Genomic DNA, 17,175 nt, shown 5'->3' with positions numbered 1-17,175 from the left:
CCACGATACTTTATTAAATTCAAAACATTAGTAGGTCCCACAGTTAGCTGAAATACATTAATTCATAACTCATTCATTTATCTGTCCGCTATTATGTGTAAGTGACGTTTTTAAGTGAAAAAAATTAAGATAGTGTTTGGCATATTAAAAAAAAAACTAGCCATCATTTATTTGGCATCTAGTATTTTAAAATTATTCATCCATTGTTAATACAGTGGCATTGTTAATAATTAGTAGCAGTAGAGCAAAGTACTAAGGCGTATGAGTTCTTAAGCCAGACTAAAGAATTTTAATGCAGGTTTTCCCCTTGCTAGAGATGAAATCTTGTTTCTGGTATCTCTGTGACTTACTTTTCTCATCTATACAATGGAGAAAAAAATGCCACCTATGTCCTCAGATTGTTGTCAAAATTAAATGAAGTAATGCATGGAAAATATTTGTTAAAGTATCTGGGACTCTTTGATTTTTCATGTATTCTAGAAATTATTATTCCTCCTGAATGGTAGGAATAATTAATCCTGAATCCTAAATACTGGGAATAATTATTGCTATTCCTGATTCCATGAGATGACTTTTAAATCAGAGTTTCAAGGGACTTGTCACAAATATCACAGCCAGTAAGTATCAGAGCTAGGAATTCAGTGCTGATCTGTCAGCTTCCAAATCTCAAACTTTGTTCCTATAATATCAAATGTTCACAAGACGTGTACCTATTAAAGCCACGTTTTTTCCTGCTTAAATGAAAATACTGAAACTCCTTTCCAGGTCTTTGTGAAATTCTGAAGAGTTTCTAACACGTGTAAAAGAGAATACAAAGGAAGGAATTGGGAAGTCTTATGTTCCTTTGGCCACTCTAAATTCTACTGCAAATCAAATGATCTATTTACCTTTTAATTTCACTTTCCATTCATCATCACACAATCAATCCAGTACTCTCTCACTTTTGTGTTATTTGCACTTTTTATTCCTTTTTTAAAAAGAATTTATGTGAGAGAGAGAGTGTGTTTGTGTGTGAGAGAGAGAGAGAGAGCCAGCACGCACGAGGGGGGAGCAGAGGGAGAGGAAGAAGCAGATTTCTGGGAGCATGATGTGGGGCTTGATCCAAGGGTCTTGGGATCATGACGTGAGCAAAAGGCACACTTTTAACCTGTTGAGCCACCTAGTAACCCCACACTTTTTATTCCTTTTGATACTTTTTATTCCTATCGAAACAAAATTTTCTAAGGTTCTTAGGAAAAAAAGGTACCCCAGGGTAGCTCAGTCAGTTAAGCATCTGCGTTTGGCTCAGGTCATGATCCCAGGGTCCTGGGATCCAGCCCTGCATCAGGCTTCCTGCTCAGCAAGGAGTCTGCCTCTCACTCTTCATCAGCTTCGCCCCCAGCTCATGCTCTCTCTCTCTCAAATAAATAAAATTAAAAAAAAATATTGGTCTTGGGACACGGCATGCACTCAGCCAGGAAAAAAAATAGAAATGACTTAAAAATAAATATTAGATATAATTATTTTTTAGGTTTTTAGGACATTTTTTATGAACCAATGTTATACGAACTGCCATTTAAAAAAAAATTGTTCCCCCTGAAACCTATTTTCTATCTTTCATATCTTTTCTGTGACATGCTCTATTATACATTTCCTGGTAATCATATGAAAACATTCTTAAGAAACCAATAAAATTTTTTTATAGATATTTTGTATGAAGTGAGAAAGATAATCTAAGAGCACATTGGATTAGTTTGTGTGTGTGTGTATGTGTGTGTGTTTAATCATCCTAAGTCCTTTTTCTGATAGCTGGCAAAGATAAAGATCTGGAGAAAGGGTAGCTTAATTCTTGTAACAGCTATGCAGTTTTCTAGTTGCTACATAGAAACACCTATGCTTCCCTGAAGGTATTAAGCATTCTGGATATTATGACAATAATATTTAGACTTCACAGCACTTGCTAATGAATTCTTTATAAATCAGCTTACTGTATCTAGTTAAGCTGAAGGATATGGTTTCATTGTGTTTGCAATAATAAATGAGAAGGGGAAACCTTATTTTCCTATTCTTTGAGAACTCCAGAATAATGTATTTCAAATTTAAAAGAAGAACATTTCTCAACAACTAACCACAATGAAATCACTACATGGGGCAGGGGGGAACAGAAAAGAGCCAGTGTGAATCTCTTATTTTTCTAAGCAAGAACAATGAAATATTTTTAAACCTATTTATCTTTATTAAATTAAAAAGGCACAGCTTTTTGGCAAAGATTTCCAAGGTCTTGTAAATTTCTCTGCTTCTTAAAGGAATCCAATACATAAGAGAATTATTTATTCATGTTTTTTGCTTCATCTTCTTTCAAAAAGCTGCAAGTTCAGGGAATACTGTTGTACTTCTTTCCAACTGCATATTGAAAAGGGCATTATACTAAAATATCACATAGACAGATTCTGCGCTCAGGAAAATGGATGATTGAGTTATACACTTTGCAGTGATTTTCAGCTAGCTGCTGGGGAGCTTATTTTCAAAATTTAATCTGAAAAATAACTGTTTGCTTGCTAGTGCAAAAATGCATTGATAATGTGCAAGAGGCACGCCCTTGATTCAAGATATCTATATTGTTTCCCTTTAGGAGAGTTTCAAAAATGTGTGTGTTTGTGTGCTCACATGTGTTTTTCTGAGGACAGTACAATATATAAGATGTGTAAGCTCATGGTGGGCAGGGGTGGGGTGGTGGGGTGGGTAGAACAATGAATCAAACATTCTGCTCCAGGAGCTAAAAGTTTAGTGAAACCACTATATGTATGTATCTAGAGAACACTCATTAAAGGCAGTCCACGAGCAATGCTCACTTACCCTGTAAGTTTATTTTACAGGAGAATAGAAGTGGCAAAGGATTCTACCTGGATTGAATCTCAGCTCTATTATTCACTATCTGGAAGAAATTGCCTTAACATCTCCAAGTATTAGTTTCCTTGTCTGTGCAATAAAATATTCATCTCTGTACAACAAGAATTTTCACAATGAAAATATTAATTTTGTTATTAATATATATGAAAAAAATAATTGTTTTAAAGATTTTATTTATTTGAGAGAAAGACAAAGAGAGAGAGCACAAGCAGGGTAAGCAGCAGAGGGAGAGAGAGAAGCAGACACCCCGCTGAGCAAAAAGCCTGTTGTGGAGCTCGATCCCAGGACCTGGGCAGATGCTTAACTGACTGAGCCACCCAAGAGCCCCTGAAGAGAATTTTTAAAAAATTTATTGCCAAGCTCTGCTGAGAGTTTTTCATGCACTGTATCTTTTTACAAATGACATATAGCATACACAGAGACAATAGAAATTCTAATTGTTCAACTCCATGAAATTTTACACATTGAAAACATCTGCGTAACATGCACCTAGATCAAGAAATTGAATATTACTGAAGACCCAGGAGCTCTCATGTGACACTTGCCTGTCACCTTATCACTAACCCTACTCCCTGCAAGGGTACCCATTATCTTGATTTCCAACACCATAAGTTAGTTCTTTCTGTTTTTGCAGTATGCATTTAAGTTGTGTCAATACCCTGGAATGTAAACATAGTTAATCCCTTTCACTTACCTTTAAGCACTGATAAAGTCGAAGGAGATGCATTTTCATGGAAGGTTATGGGAATGTTTCTTGGAAAACTGATTCACTGACAAGACTGTTGGATTGAAATTAACAAAACAAAACAGTGAACTTGTGTTTGAGTATGGTTGTTTCTTGCCAACACTAGAATTCGGAGAAATTTATGATCCCTGATTTTCTCCTTTCTTAAAGGAGATCATTGTAAGGATTAAGTAACATGTGGAAGAACTTCATAAACAATAAAGTGCTTTACAAATGTAAGACAGCAGCAGCAGCAGCAGTGGTAATATAAAGAAGGAAAAAATGAGAAGTAGCACTGGGCAAAGCTGGCGAGTAGGGCGTGTCCAGGAATGGCAAGAACTATATGATGAGGTTGCAGTTATAGGCGTGGATACATGGTAGAGAGATTAATTATGAGCAAGTAGATTAAAATGTCGTTTGGAAACATATGGAGTCAATCTCTTTTCAATATGGCTTGAAAAAAAAACATGAATATATAATGTAAAGTTACTCTTGTTTGCTTTTTTGGGGGAGCAGTGATTAAGACCACTTTTTGGAAATTTAGGTATAATGAACATTTTTGGGAATTTGAAACCAAGACTAATTTTAACTTTCTTTAGCTTCTGGCATTTAGAATGTGAAGGGTAGTATAATTCATATTAGTGAAAAGAGAGAACTCTGAACTGCTTTATTCCCTTTGAAGAGGCTAACATGAGAAAGAAAAGAAAGAAGAAAAGCTCATTCTACTAGTTCTTCTGTGGCCACTGAAATCCATGTAACTTGCTGATCAGGAGGTAGGTTTAATTCCATAGGACCACGGGTCTAGACCTGAAGTGTGTGTAAGAATCACTTTGGTGGCTTCTTAAAAGGCAACTTCTGGGCCCCATATGTTCAGAGACTCTAGATCATTATGCCTCTGAAGGAAAGTAAATGATCTAGACAGAGGTATTCCAGGAACTCCAGATCCTATCTTATTTTAGGGGACAAAGAACTGAAAAATTTGCCACTTGGGCCAAAAGTTGGGTGGGCAGGTGGACAAAAATGAAAGCCTGGTAGAGCTTGGGAACGGAGATGAGGGTGAAGAGAATGGATGTTGAAGTGAAACAGGAAAGAGCGTGCAAGGAAAGGTGTGGAACCCAAGAAGGGCAGCAAAACATGAAAATCACACAAGAGAGAGAAGTGTGTAGGGAAGAGATGCTTCAGAAGAATCGAATCAAAGGAGTCTAGGAAAGGCAGCATTCAGGAGACTATGGGGGCCAACTCTAGTACTGTAGTAAATGGCACTTGAGAAAAGTAAAAGAAATCTATAAGTCTTGTGATTTACGCAGCAGAAAATGATAGAAAAGTAAGATGCAGTCCAAAAGCATTGCATTGGCATTCATGCCTAGAGAATGCACTAGCACTGAGGCTGACCCAGGATTTGTGGGTGCATTCAGTAACAAACAAACATATGCAAAATATGAATATAAAATTAGGTATGCAAATGTATTTATTTAGGTATGCAAAGTTATTTATTCTAAATAAATTTATTTAGAATGAGAAAAAATGACAACAATTTAAAAAAATATAAAAGTTAAGAATCACGTCATTTAGAACAGTAACAATATAATAATAACCATAGCAATTGTCTAGCATAAATTGATAATACTCCTACTAATTTGTTTTACTTCTATATGTAGTTACCGTGCCAAATGACAGTTGTTTAATGTTGTTTATTCAAAGAACAGAAAAATAATATGTTCTTTCCTCCATCATTATTTATTGAATGATGATAATGATTACTATTGAAAATTTCAAGAAGCTTCTTTCAACTTCACTATGCCTTAGCAGTGATATTATGTCTCTACCTCCCTTCATAGTTCTTTGCTAGGAGAAGGTGAGTCCTTAGCCAGAGGAAAGTTCCAGAGACAACCAGGCCTTTAACCTCTTCGGTGCTGACACTTGGTGCTTCAGCAGCTCCATTTCTGCCAGGTCTACTGTGCTTTTCAGTGTTGAGGCTTTGGAGAGAGAATCCATGCATGGTGAGATGGTTATGAAACCAGGACCATAGCCTTCTCTCTACCTAAAGCAGGGAGCAGAGTGAAGTCTTTAGCCAACTTCTGCTGAGATTCAAGCATTTTGATGCTCCATGAAGTCTGTAAGGGGCTGGTTGTGATTGGCAGTGGGTGAATGCTGGCCTTCAACCTGGAAACCACTACCTGGGCTGGGTTGGACCCCAGCTGGGACAGCAGCTGTGTCCTCCCCACTTTCTTGGAGGACAACTCCCCATTCTGGGAAGAAGCTCATACAAGTGAAGTTTCCAGAAACTTAAGCTTCATTGCCTTCACAGGAATCTTTCCTCTGACTTAAACTCTAGATAAGAAAAGAATGGAAGTCAAAGTTGACTGGTTACTGCTTATATCTAGTCAGCCATTCAGTAAATTGAGTCTTGGTTTTCCAAAGTTGAAGTTTGGTATTTTCTAAAGAAAATATTGCTTTTAAGTACTGGTTGGAATCCCTGAGGGAGCAATCAGTGTGTCACATGTTCCCAAGCCTCAATAGTCCCCAGAGGCGACCTATTGTCTGGACTCCGCTCAGATAGGGAAGGGATATCAATGATTGGGTTATTCTGCCATACCAGGTGCCTTTCATTTATTTGTTTTTATTTTTTACAGAGAAAAAGAGAGAGAGTGAGAGTGCATGTGAGCAAGGGAGGGGCAGAGGGAGAGGGAAAGAGAGACTCCACACCAGGAAGGATCCCAGCTCGGGGCTTGATCAGACAACCCTGAGATCATGACCTGAGCCAAAATCAAGTATGGACACTTAACCAACTGAGCCATCCAGGCACCTCATGCCAGATGCCTTTTAGAAAACAGTGTTCAAATCCCTTTTCTAGGTATAAAGACTTAAAGAGTCTGTTCTGGTCCCAATAGAAATAAAATTTACACTACTGTTTACAAGTATTGACTAGCATAGACTCATGGAATAAAAACCTATTTATCACTATCATATCAAAAACTAAAAATAAAGATATACTTGCTGCCATCAAAAGCCAATATAATTTACTTCAAATTAAAGGCAGGCTAACTAAACTGTTACTCTGAATGGTGTGCACCATGTTCTCCCCCAACAAACACACACTTCATATAGTTAGCTGACAAGTAAAATGACATGTCTAAATGTCTTATAGTTGTATTGTATCACATTCCATTTTCTGAGAACTTTTAGAAAGTTGTTCCTCAACTTCGTGTTCTAAATTGTGGGTTATCATAATAACTACTAATGATTTGTTCCATTGATTCAATCACTTAAGGAAATCTGCCAGTAAAATGATGAGCATTTTTTAGGGGATAATCTATGGAATAATTGAAGTCTTTAGAAAAACTGACTGTGAATAATAATTCTAATGGTATTTGACTGACAGAAGGAACGCCTCATGATGAATTGGTGCAGGATCTAAAGCAATACTTACCATTAATCTGATTTTTTCCATCCTTACCAAAGTCAAAATAAAATTATATTGTTGGAAGGATGAATAATAGAGAAATAAAAGCTTAGATCTTTGAAAGGTATACTGTCGTTAAAGAAAAAAATATCCTGAAGTCTTGGATATTGCGGTCTTTGTATCTATGTTTCATGTGGTGACTGGATCTTTGATCAGTGGTCTTGCCAAAGAGTATCTGGGGGGGTGGGGGGTGGGGCGATGAGGAAACAGAAAGTTCAACAGGCACCTAATCACAGTCTTCATCAGCATCTGCCTCCCCAACCATCTAAAGCTGCCTTTCCCAAAGCCATATCTCCTCGAAATAAACACAAGACTTAGCTAAGTTTCATGTACTTGCTATGCAGATTTGGGATTAAGACCGGTCATCTAGCCCCTGCCTTCCAACTATATTCCCACCTTTCCTTCCACTAAGTGTCTACTGTATAGAAATTCTGACGTTACTACTGCTTTTCACTTATTTCCAGAAAAAAAAAGGAGTTTGTCATATTATATTATTTGAGTAGAAAGATAATAATTGAACTTTTCATTACTAATTATTAGAGATTTACAGAGACAGTTGCATTGTTCTATATCAAGATCGCTGTTATACAAGACTATGAATTCTCCCTGTTTGTCATACAACAATACCTTATACTTATAAAACTCAATAGGACTTACGTATTTTACATTTATCTTATTTTGATCTGTGTAAGAGCATAATGCATTATATGCACACAATTACCATTTCACAGATGAGAAGCTTTAAAGGTTAGAATGGTTAAGAAACACAGCTGACAGTGGCCAAATTTGTAGTCTTTGAACTCCAGGTGCAAGGTGCCATCACCACACTGAACTAATATGTCACTTCTCTTCTCTGATTTGACCATCCCAATTTTTTCCACTTAGGTTGTCTCTTAATCTTCATTTCTTGTTTTTATTTTTATTTATTTTTTCTTCCCTCATACCTATGACCTAGTTTATGTTTCAATTCTAAGAAAAACTTCTCAGAATCCAAGAAGATAAAGAGAAATCAAAATAAATAATTACAGTTTCCAAGCATATTGGTGATCTCATATAGGATATAAAAGAGTGTATTTCTTTAGGATATTTGTAGCTCTATCTTTGCAATAGACATTTCAGAATATTGAAGTCATGTCTCCGAGTTGCCCTTGTCTTTTCCAATGAAGTTACCCTCTCTCCCAGGAGCCATGCCCATTTTGTGAGCTGATTTAATGATGTTGGTATGAATAGTGTTGAAAGTGACACTGTGCCATCCTGTTGGTTGCAAAGAGGTCATCAAAAATATGGATGGTAAGGAGCAATCAATACATCTCTATTACACACAGATGGAAGGGAAGTGTTTAAGACAGCAGTTCTATCATCTAGAGGTGCTTATATATTCTCAAAGCAGATGTCTTTAAATGAGTCAATTTTTAATGGGGTTAAGGCCTTATTTTAAAAGTGTTTGGCCGGTCTATAACTTTTCCAAACACTGTTATGTCATTTCTCATTTGTGAAGTTCTTTCTCAGCATAAGCACCTAGAGTAACATCTATTTAAAAAAAAAAAGAAGAAAGAAAAGAAAAGAAAAAGAAAGAAATCTATTTTTTAAGAGAAGTTTGTAAGGTGAAAATTCAAATATGTTAAAGTTCGAATTAATACTTATCAATTAAAATAAAATATAGGTTTTCAAATATAGTAAGCAAGTTAATTAAAGAGCAGAAGTTTAAAAAAAAGCCTTTACATTCAGGAGTAATAGAAATAAATCCGTTCTGTAAGAGACTTAATAATTGGATAGGAGTGAAAAATGGGTTGGTAGGAATTGAGTATGGGTTCTTTCAAGCTGGATAATGACAATGCTGATGTGAAACTAACTCAAGCTTTTCTCCAGAGCTTGACACCCTAGCATTAATAGCCTCAGGGCCTCAGCTGTTCTTGCTGAGACTTACTATAGTTATCTGCCATACCTGAATCTCACTGGCATTCCACGACACTTCTATTTTAATATAGTAACGTTGATCCATTGACAGTAATTTTTCGCTCTGCGTTGAAAGACTTGTACTACCTATTACATATCAAATTGACCCGCCTTCATTTGATTTATACATTCTATACCTTACAATTTATTTTTTTCTTAACATTTTATTGGTGTATAATTGACATATAATTAACTGCATATATGTAAAGAATGTAACATTTATTTGATAAATGCTCACAGATGTATACCTATAAAATCAACATCATAATCAAGATAAGACAGGTCTATCACCTCCAAAAGATTACTATTCTCTTTTGAAATCCCTCCCTGCTTCTGTCTGTCAGAACACCACCTGTCCCTTAGCAATCACTAATCTATTTCTGTCATATGTTTGTTTGTGTGGTTTAGATGTTTACATAATCATATTTACTGTTTCTAGTCTAGATTTATTTCACTTAGAATTATTTTCAGTTTTGTTTGTGTTTATAAGTAGATAAACAATATATTCTTTTATATTTCTGAGTATGAATTTATCACATTTTTTAATCCATTAACCTGTTGACATTTGAACTTTCTCTGTTTGTTTGTTTGTTATTACATATAAAGCTGCTATGAAAATTCACATTCCACTCTCTGTAAGGACACATGCTTCCACTTTCTTGGATGAATATCTAGGAGTGGAATATCTAGATTATATGGAAGGTTTATGTTTATCAAATTTTTTAAATTATTTCTTTTAGAGAGAGAGAGTGCGGGAGCAGGGGGTAAGATCAGAGAGGGAGGGAAAGGGAGAGAGAGTCTCAAGCAGACTCTGTGCCAAGCATAAAGCCTGACTTGGGGCTCAATCTCACGACCCTGGGATCATAACCTGAGCCAAAACCAAGAGTTGGGCACTTAACTGATTGTAACAACCAGATGTCCCTGTATTTATCATTTTAGGAAATTGCCAAAGTCAGACCATTTTCCAAAGCGATTGCACTATTTTACATTCCCAACAGTAGTGTATGAGAGTTTCATTTGCTCTATATCTTTGCCAAAAGTTGATATAGTCAGTCTTTTTAATGGTAAACATTCTAATAGGTATGTTGTAATATCTCATTGTGGTTTTAATTTGCATTTCCCTAATGACTAGTGGTACTGAACATCTTTTCCTATGCTTATTTGCCATCCATGTACCATTATCAATGAAGTATCTACTTCAATATTTTTACCCTTGTGTTATTTATTTATAAAATATACATTTAATTTTAATTTTTAATTTTTTGTTTATTTGTTTCAAGTTTTTGTTTAAATTCATTAGTTCACATATAGGGTAATATTAGTTTCAGAATTTAGTGATTCATCACTTACATACAACACCCAGTAGTCATCATAACGAATGTCCACCTTAATACCCATTTAGCCCATCCCCTGCCCACCTCCCCTCCAGCAACCCTCAGTTTGTTCTCTATAGATAAGAGTCTATTTTATGGTTTGCCTCCCATTTTTTCCCCTTATATTCATCCGTTCTGTTTCTTTTTTTTTTTTTTATAAAGATTTTTATTTATTTATTCGACAGAGAGAGACAGCCAGCGAGAGAGGGAACACAAGCAGGGGGAGTGGGAGAGGAAGAAGCAGGCTCATAGCGGAAGAGCCTGATGTGGGACTCGATCCGGTAACACCAGGATCACGCCCTGAGCCGAAGGCAGACGATTAACCGCTGTGCCACCCAGGCGCCCCGCATCTGTTCTGTTTCTAAATTCCACATATGAGTGAAATCATATGGTATTTGTCTTTCTCTGACTGACTTATTTCACTTAGCATTATATACTCCATGTCATTGCTAATGGCAAGAGTTCATTATTTTTGATGGCCGAGTAATATTCCATTACACACACACACACACACACACACACATATATGTATATATATATATATATATATATATATACCACCTTTTCTTTATCCATTCATCAGTCAATGGACATTAGGCTCTTTGTTAATTTGGCTATTGATAATGCTGCAATAAACATCAGGATACGTATGAACCTTCAAATCAGTATTTTTTTATCCTTGGATAAATACTGTGTAATGCTATTGCTGGATCATAGGGGTAGTTCTATTTTTAACTTTTTCAGAAACCTCCATACCATTTTCCAGAGTGTCTGTACCAGTTAGCATTCCCACCAACAGTGCAAGAGGGTTCCCCTTTCTCCAAATCCTCACCAGCATCTCATGTTTCCAGTGTTGTTTGTTTTAGCCATTCTGACAGGTGTGAGGTGATATCTCATTGAAGTTTTGATTTCTATTTCTCTGATGGTGAGTGATGTTGAGCATCTTTCCATGTCTGTTAGCCATCTGGATGTCTTTTTTGAAAAATATCTATTCATGTCTTTGCCCATTCTTAACTGGATTATTTGTTTTTTGGATGTTAAGTTTGATAAATTCTTTATTGATGTTGGATACTGACCCTTCATTAGATATGTCATTTGCAAATATCATCCCTCATTCTGTAGTTGTCTTTTAGTTTTGTTAATTGTTTCCTTTGCTATGCAGAAGCTTTTTATCTTGATGTAGTCCCAATACTTTATTTTTGCTCCATTTCCCTTGCCTCAGGAGACATGTCTAGTAAGAAGTTGCTACAGCTGAGGTCAAAGAGGTTGCTGCCTGTGTTCTCCTCTAGGATTTTGATGGTTCCCTGTTTCACATTTAGGTCTTTTGTTGACTTTGAATTTATTTTTGTATATGGTGTAGGGAAGTGGTCCAGTTTCATTCTTTTGCTATCCAGTTTCCCCAACACTATTCATTCAAGAGACTTCTTCTTTCCACTGGATATTCTTTCCTGTTTTGTCAAAGATTAGTTGACCATATTGTTACGGGTCCATTTCTGGGTTTTCTATACTGTTCCATTGATTTCTGTTTTTGTGCCAGTACCATACTGTCTGGATGACTATAGCTTTGTAATATATCTTGAATGCCAGAATCGTGATGCCTTTGGCTTTGCTTGCCTTTTTCAAGACTACTTTGGCTACCCAGGGTATTTTGTGGTTTCATACAAATTTTAAGATTGTTTTTTCTAACTCTGTGAAAAATGCTGGTGGTGTTTTGATATGAATTGCATTAAATGTGTAGATTGCTTTGAGTAGTACAGACTTTTTAACAATATTTCTTCCAATCCATGTGCATGGAATGTTTTTCCATGTCTTTGTGTCATCTTCAATTTCTTTCATAAGTGTTTTATAATTTTCAGAGTATACCTCTTTTACCCAGGTATCTTATTTTTTTTGGTGCAATTGTAAATGGGATTGATTCCTTGATTTCTCTTTCTTGGTGTATAGAAATGCAATAGATTTATGTACATTGATTTTGTATCTTATGACTTTGCTGAATCTGTGTATCAATTTTTTTGTGGAATCTTCCAGGTTTTCTGCATGGAGTATCATGCCATCTGCAAATAGGGAAAGTTTGAGTTCTTCTTTGCTGATTTGGATACCTTTTATTTCTTTTTGCTGTCTGGTCGCTGAGGTTAGGACTTGCAGTATTATGTTAAATAACGATGGTGAGAGTGGACATCCTTGTTTTGTTCTTCACTAGATAAGAAAAGCTTTCAGTTTTTTCCCATTGAGGGTCATATAACTGTGAGTCTTTCATATATGGCCTTTATGATGTTGGGATATTTTCCCTATATCCCTATTTTTTGAGGGTTTTTATCAAGAATGGGTATTGTACTTTGTCAAATGCTTTTTCTGCAACTATTGAGAGTATCATCTGAGTCTTATCTATTCTTCTATTAATGTGGTGTATTGTGTTGATTGATTTGAAAATATTGAAGCACTTGAAACCCAGGAATAAATCCCACTTGATTGTGGTGAGTGGTTCTTTAAATATACTGTTTGATTTGATTTGCTAATTTTTTTTGAGAATTTTTGTATCCATGTTTATCAGGGTTATTGGCTTGTATTTCTCTTTTTTAGTAGGGTCTTTGTCTGGTTTTGGAATCAACATATGCTGGCCTTGTAGAATGAGTTTGGAAGTTTTCCTCCCATTTCTATTTTTGGAACAGTTGGAGAAGAATAAGTATTAATTCTTTAAGTATTTGGTAGAATTCCTCTGGGAAGCCATCAGGCCCTGGACTTTTGTTTGCTGGGGATTTTTGATTACTGATTCAATTTCTTCACTGGTTAGCTGTGTGTTTTCTATTTCTTCATGTTTCAGTTTTAGTAGTTTATATGTTTCTAGGAATTTATCATTTCTTCCAGATTACTCAATTTGTTGGCATATAGTTTTTCATAATAGTCTCTTATAATTGCTTGTATTTCTTCGGTGGTGTTGGTTGTGATTTGTCCTCTCTCTTTTGTGATTTTTATTTATTTGGGTCCTTTCTCTTTTTTATTTGATAAATCTGGCTAGGGGTTTTTCAATTTTATTAATTCTTTCAAAGAACCGGCTCCTGCCTTCATCGATCTGTTCTACTGGGTTTGTTTGTTTGTTTCTTTATCATTTATTTCTTCTCTAATCTTTATTATTTCCCTTCTTCTGTTAGCTTTATGCTTCATTTGTTACTTTTTTTTAGCTCTTTAAGTGTACAGTTCAGGTTGTGTATTTGAGATTTTTCTTGCTGCTTAAGGAAGGCCTGTACTGCTATATAATTCCCTCTTAGGATTGTCTTTGTTCATCCCAATGGTTTGGGATTGTTGTAAAAATTTATCATTCATTTCCATATATTTTTAAATTTCTTCTTAAAAGAAAGATTGCATTTATTTAATTTATTTTAGAGAGAGAGCGAGCATGGGGGTGAGTATGTGAATGAGCAGAGGGTGAGGGAGAGGGACAAGTAGACTCCTCACTGAGCCCAGAGGTGACGTGGGGCTTGATCTCATGACCCTGAGATCATGATCTGAGCTGAAATCAAGAGTCAGACATGTAATGTGAGCCACCCAGGTGCCCCTTATTTCTTCTTTAATTTCCTGGTTGACCCACTCATTTTTTAGTAGGATGTTCTTAACCTCCATGTATTTGTGGTCTTTCCAATATATATATATATATTTTTTTTTTTTTTCTTGTGGTTGACTTAAACTTTCATAGCATTATGGTTGGAAAATATACATGGTATGATCTCAGTCTTTTTGTACTTGTTGAGGACTGATTTGTGACCTAGTGTGTAATCTGTTCTGGAGAATGTCCCATTACTTGAAAAGAATGTGTATTCTGTTGCTTTAGGATGAAATGTTCTGAATATATCTGTTAAGTCCATCTGGTCCAGTGTGTCATTCAAAGCCACTATTTCCTTGTTTATTTTCTGCTAGGACAATTTGTCCATTAATGTAAGTGGGGTGGTAAGTCTCCTACTATTATTGTATTACTATCAATGAGTTCCTTTATGTTTTTGGGTGTTCCAAAGTTGGGAGCATAAGTATTTACAATTGTTAAATCTTCTTGTTGGATAGACCCCTTAATTATAACAGAGTGCTCTTCTTCATCTTTTGTTATAGTCTTTGGTTTAAACTCTAGTTTGCCTGATATAAGTATTGCTACTCCAGCTTTCCTTTGATGTTCATTAGCATGATAGAGTGATTTTCATCCCATCACTTTCTATCTGCATGTGTCTGTAGGTCTAAAATGAGTTGCTTGTAGGCAGCATACAGTTGGGTCTTGTTTTTTTAATCTAGTCTGACACCTTATGTCTTTTGATTGGAGGATTTAGTCCATTTTCATTCAGAGTAATTATTGGTAGATATGAACTTCAGAAACAAGAAACCTAACAGACTTTCCTAACACAGGGATAAAGATAGAGACCTAGACAAAATGCCAAGACAGAAGAATTTATCCCAAAAGAAAGAATGAGAGAGGGTCATATCCAGTATCTAATTGAAACAGATATAAGTAATATGACTGATCCAGAATTTAAAGCAACAGTCATAAGGATACTAGCTGGCCTGGAGAAAGCGTAGAAGACACCCTTACTGCAGAGGAAAAGACCTAAAAACTAGTCAGGGTGAAATGAAAAATGCAATAACTGAGATTCAAAACTGAATGTATGTAATGACTACAAGGGTGGAAGAAGCAGGGAACAAATAAGTTATATAGAAGATAGAATTATGAAAAAAAGAAGATGAAATTATGGAAAATAATGAAGCTGAAAAATAAGGAAAGAAAAATATTAGATCATGAATGCTAACTTAGGGAACTGAGAGACTCCATAAGGCGAAAGAACATTCATATCATCAAAGTCCCAGAAGAAGAGAGAGAAAAGGGGGCAGAGGTTTATTTGAGGAAATTATAGCTGAAAAACTCCCTAATCTGGGGAAGGAAATAGACATCCAAGTCCAGGAGGCACAGAGAACTCCCATCAAAATCAACAAAAGCAGGCCAACACCAAGACAAATTGTAGTTAAATTTGCAAAATATAGAGATAAGGGGGAAAAAAATCCTAAAAGCAGCAAGACAGAAGTCCTTAACTTACAAGGGAAGACAAATAAGGTTAGCAGCAGATCTTTTCACAGAAATTTGGCAAGCCAGAAGCTTGTGGCATGATATATTCAATGTGCTGAATGGGAAAAATCTGCACCAAGAAAGCTCTATACAGCAAGGCTATCATTCAGAGTAGAAGGAGAGATAAAGCATTTCCCAGACTAACAAAAACTAAAGAAGTCCATAACCACCAAACCAGCCCTGCAAGAAATATTAAAGAAATATTAAATTTTTGGGTGGGAAAGATATATCTATTTAAATATTTTGCTAATTTTTAAATTTGGGGTGTATATTTTCTTATTATTGAGTTGTAAGGATTCTTTATATATTCAGGATACAATACCTTTATCAGATTTATAATTTGCAAATATCTTCCACTAGCTTGTAGCTTGTTTTTTCATTCTCTTAATAGTTGTTTTCAAAAAGCATAAGTTCATTTTATTAATGTGCAGCTTTTAAATTTATTCTCTTATGGATCATGCATTTGGTGTTGTCACTGAGAAATATGTGGTCAAAAAAGATTTTCTAATCTGTTTCTTTCCTGTAGTTTTATGTTTCTTTATATATTTGGTTCTAATGCCAAATGGTGGTGTCAAATAAATATCAACATTTTTGCATATGAATATTTAATTGTTCTAGCATCATTTGTTGAAAACTGTTTGGGTTTTTTTGTTTTGTTTTGTTTTGTTGTTTTTTTATCCCAGAAATGTTTTTTTGTACTTTTGTCAATCATTTGTCCAAATTGGTGTGGGTATATTTTTGAACTTGCTGTTCTGTTTCATTGCTTTCTTTACCTTTGTGCCAATTCTAGTGTTCTGATTACTATAACTTTATGCTAAGTAGAATATATCCTATACATTCTATATACTATATAGTCTATATTATATACTATGCTATATATTCTCGTCTAGGTGTTTTGTTTTTTTGTTTTGTTTTGTTTTGTTTAATTTCTGCATGAATTTTTGAATTGGCTTAAAAAGTACTACCAAAATGCCTGGGTGAAATTTGACTAGAATTGTATTGAATTCATAGATCTACAGACAAATCTGGGGAAGAGTTAACAACAGTATTCTGACCCATGGATACCTCATATCTGTGTATTTACTAAGTATTTTAAATGTTCTCAGCAGTATTTTGCAGTTTTCAGAGTACAAGTCTTACATAATTTTGTTAGATTTATCACCAAGTATTTCATATTTTCAATGCCATTTTAAATCACATTGTTTTCTTTATTTCAACTTCTGATCAACTATTGCTGGTATATAAAAATGTGGTTATTTGTATCGGTCTTGTGTCCTTCAGCCTCATTAAATTCAATTATTAGTCCTAGGGCCTTTTGTGAAGATTTTGTTAGATGGATGATCATGAATGCTAAAAATAAAAACAGTTTATTTCCTCCTTTTAATTTCCTGTCCAATTGAATGGTCTAGAATGGTCAGCACAATGCTGAATAGATGTGCTGAGAATGGACATCCTTAACCTTTTAGGAGGAAAACACAGGGTCCTTCCTTGATAATAGCTGTAGGATCTTTTATTGATGTCTTTTTTCAAGTGGAGGAAATTCCCTTCTTTTTTCATATCTCAAGAACTTTTTATACAGAATGAATATTGAATTTTGTCCATTTTTTTCATGTATTGCGATGACAATATATTTTTTGCTTTTTTAGTCTCTTTATATGGCAAATCAAATCAA

The sequence above is a fragment of the Ursus maritimus genome, unplaced genomic scaffold, assembly GCF_017311325.1.
Source record: "Ursus maritimus isolate PB19 unplaced genomic scaffold, ASM1731132v1 scaffold_9, whole genome shotgun sequence".
Lineage (NCBI taxonomy): Eukaryota > Metazoa > Chordata > Mammalia > Carnivora > Ursidae > Ursus > Ursus maritimus.
This window is presented reverse-complemented; position numbering follows the sequence as displayed.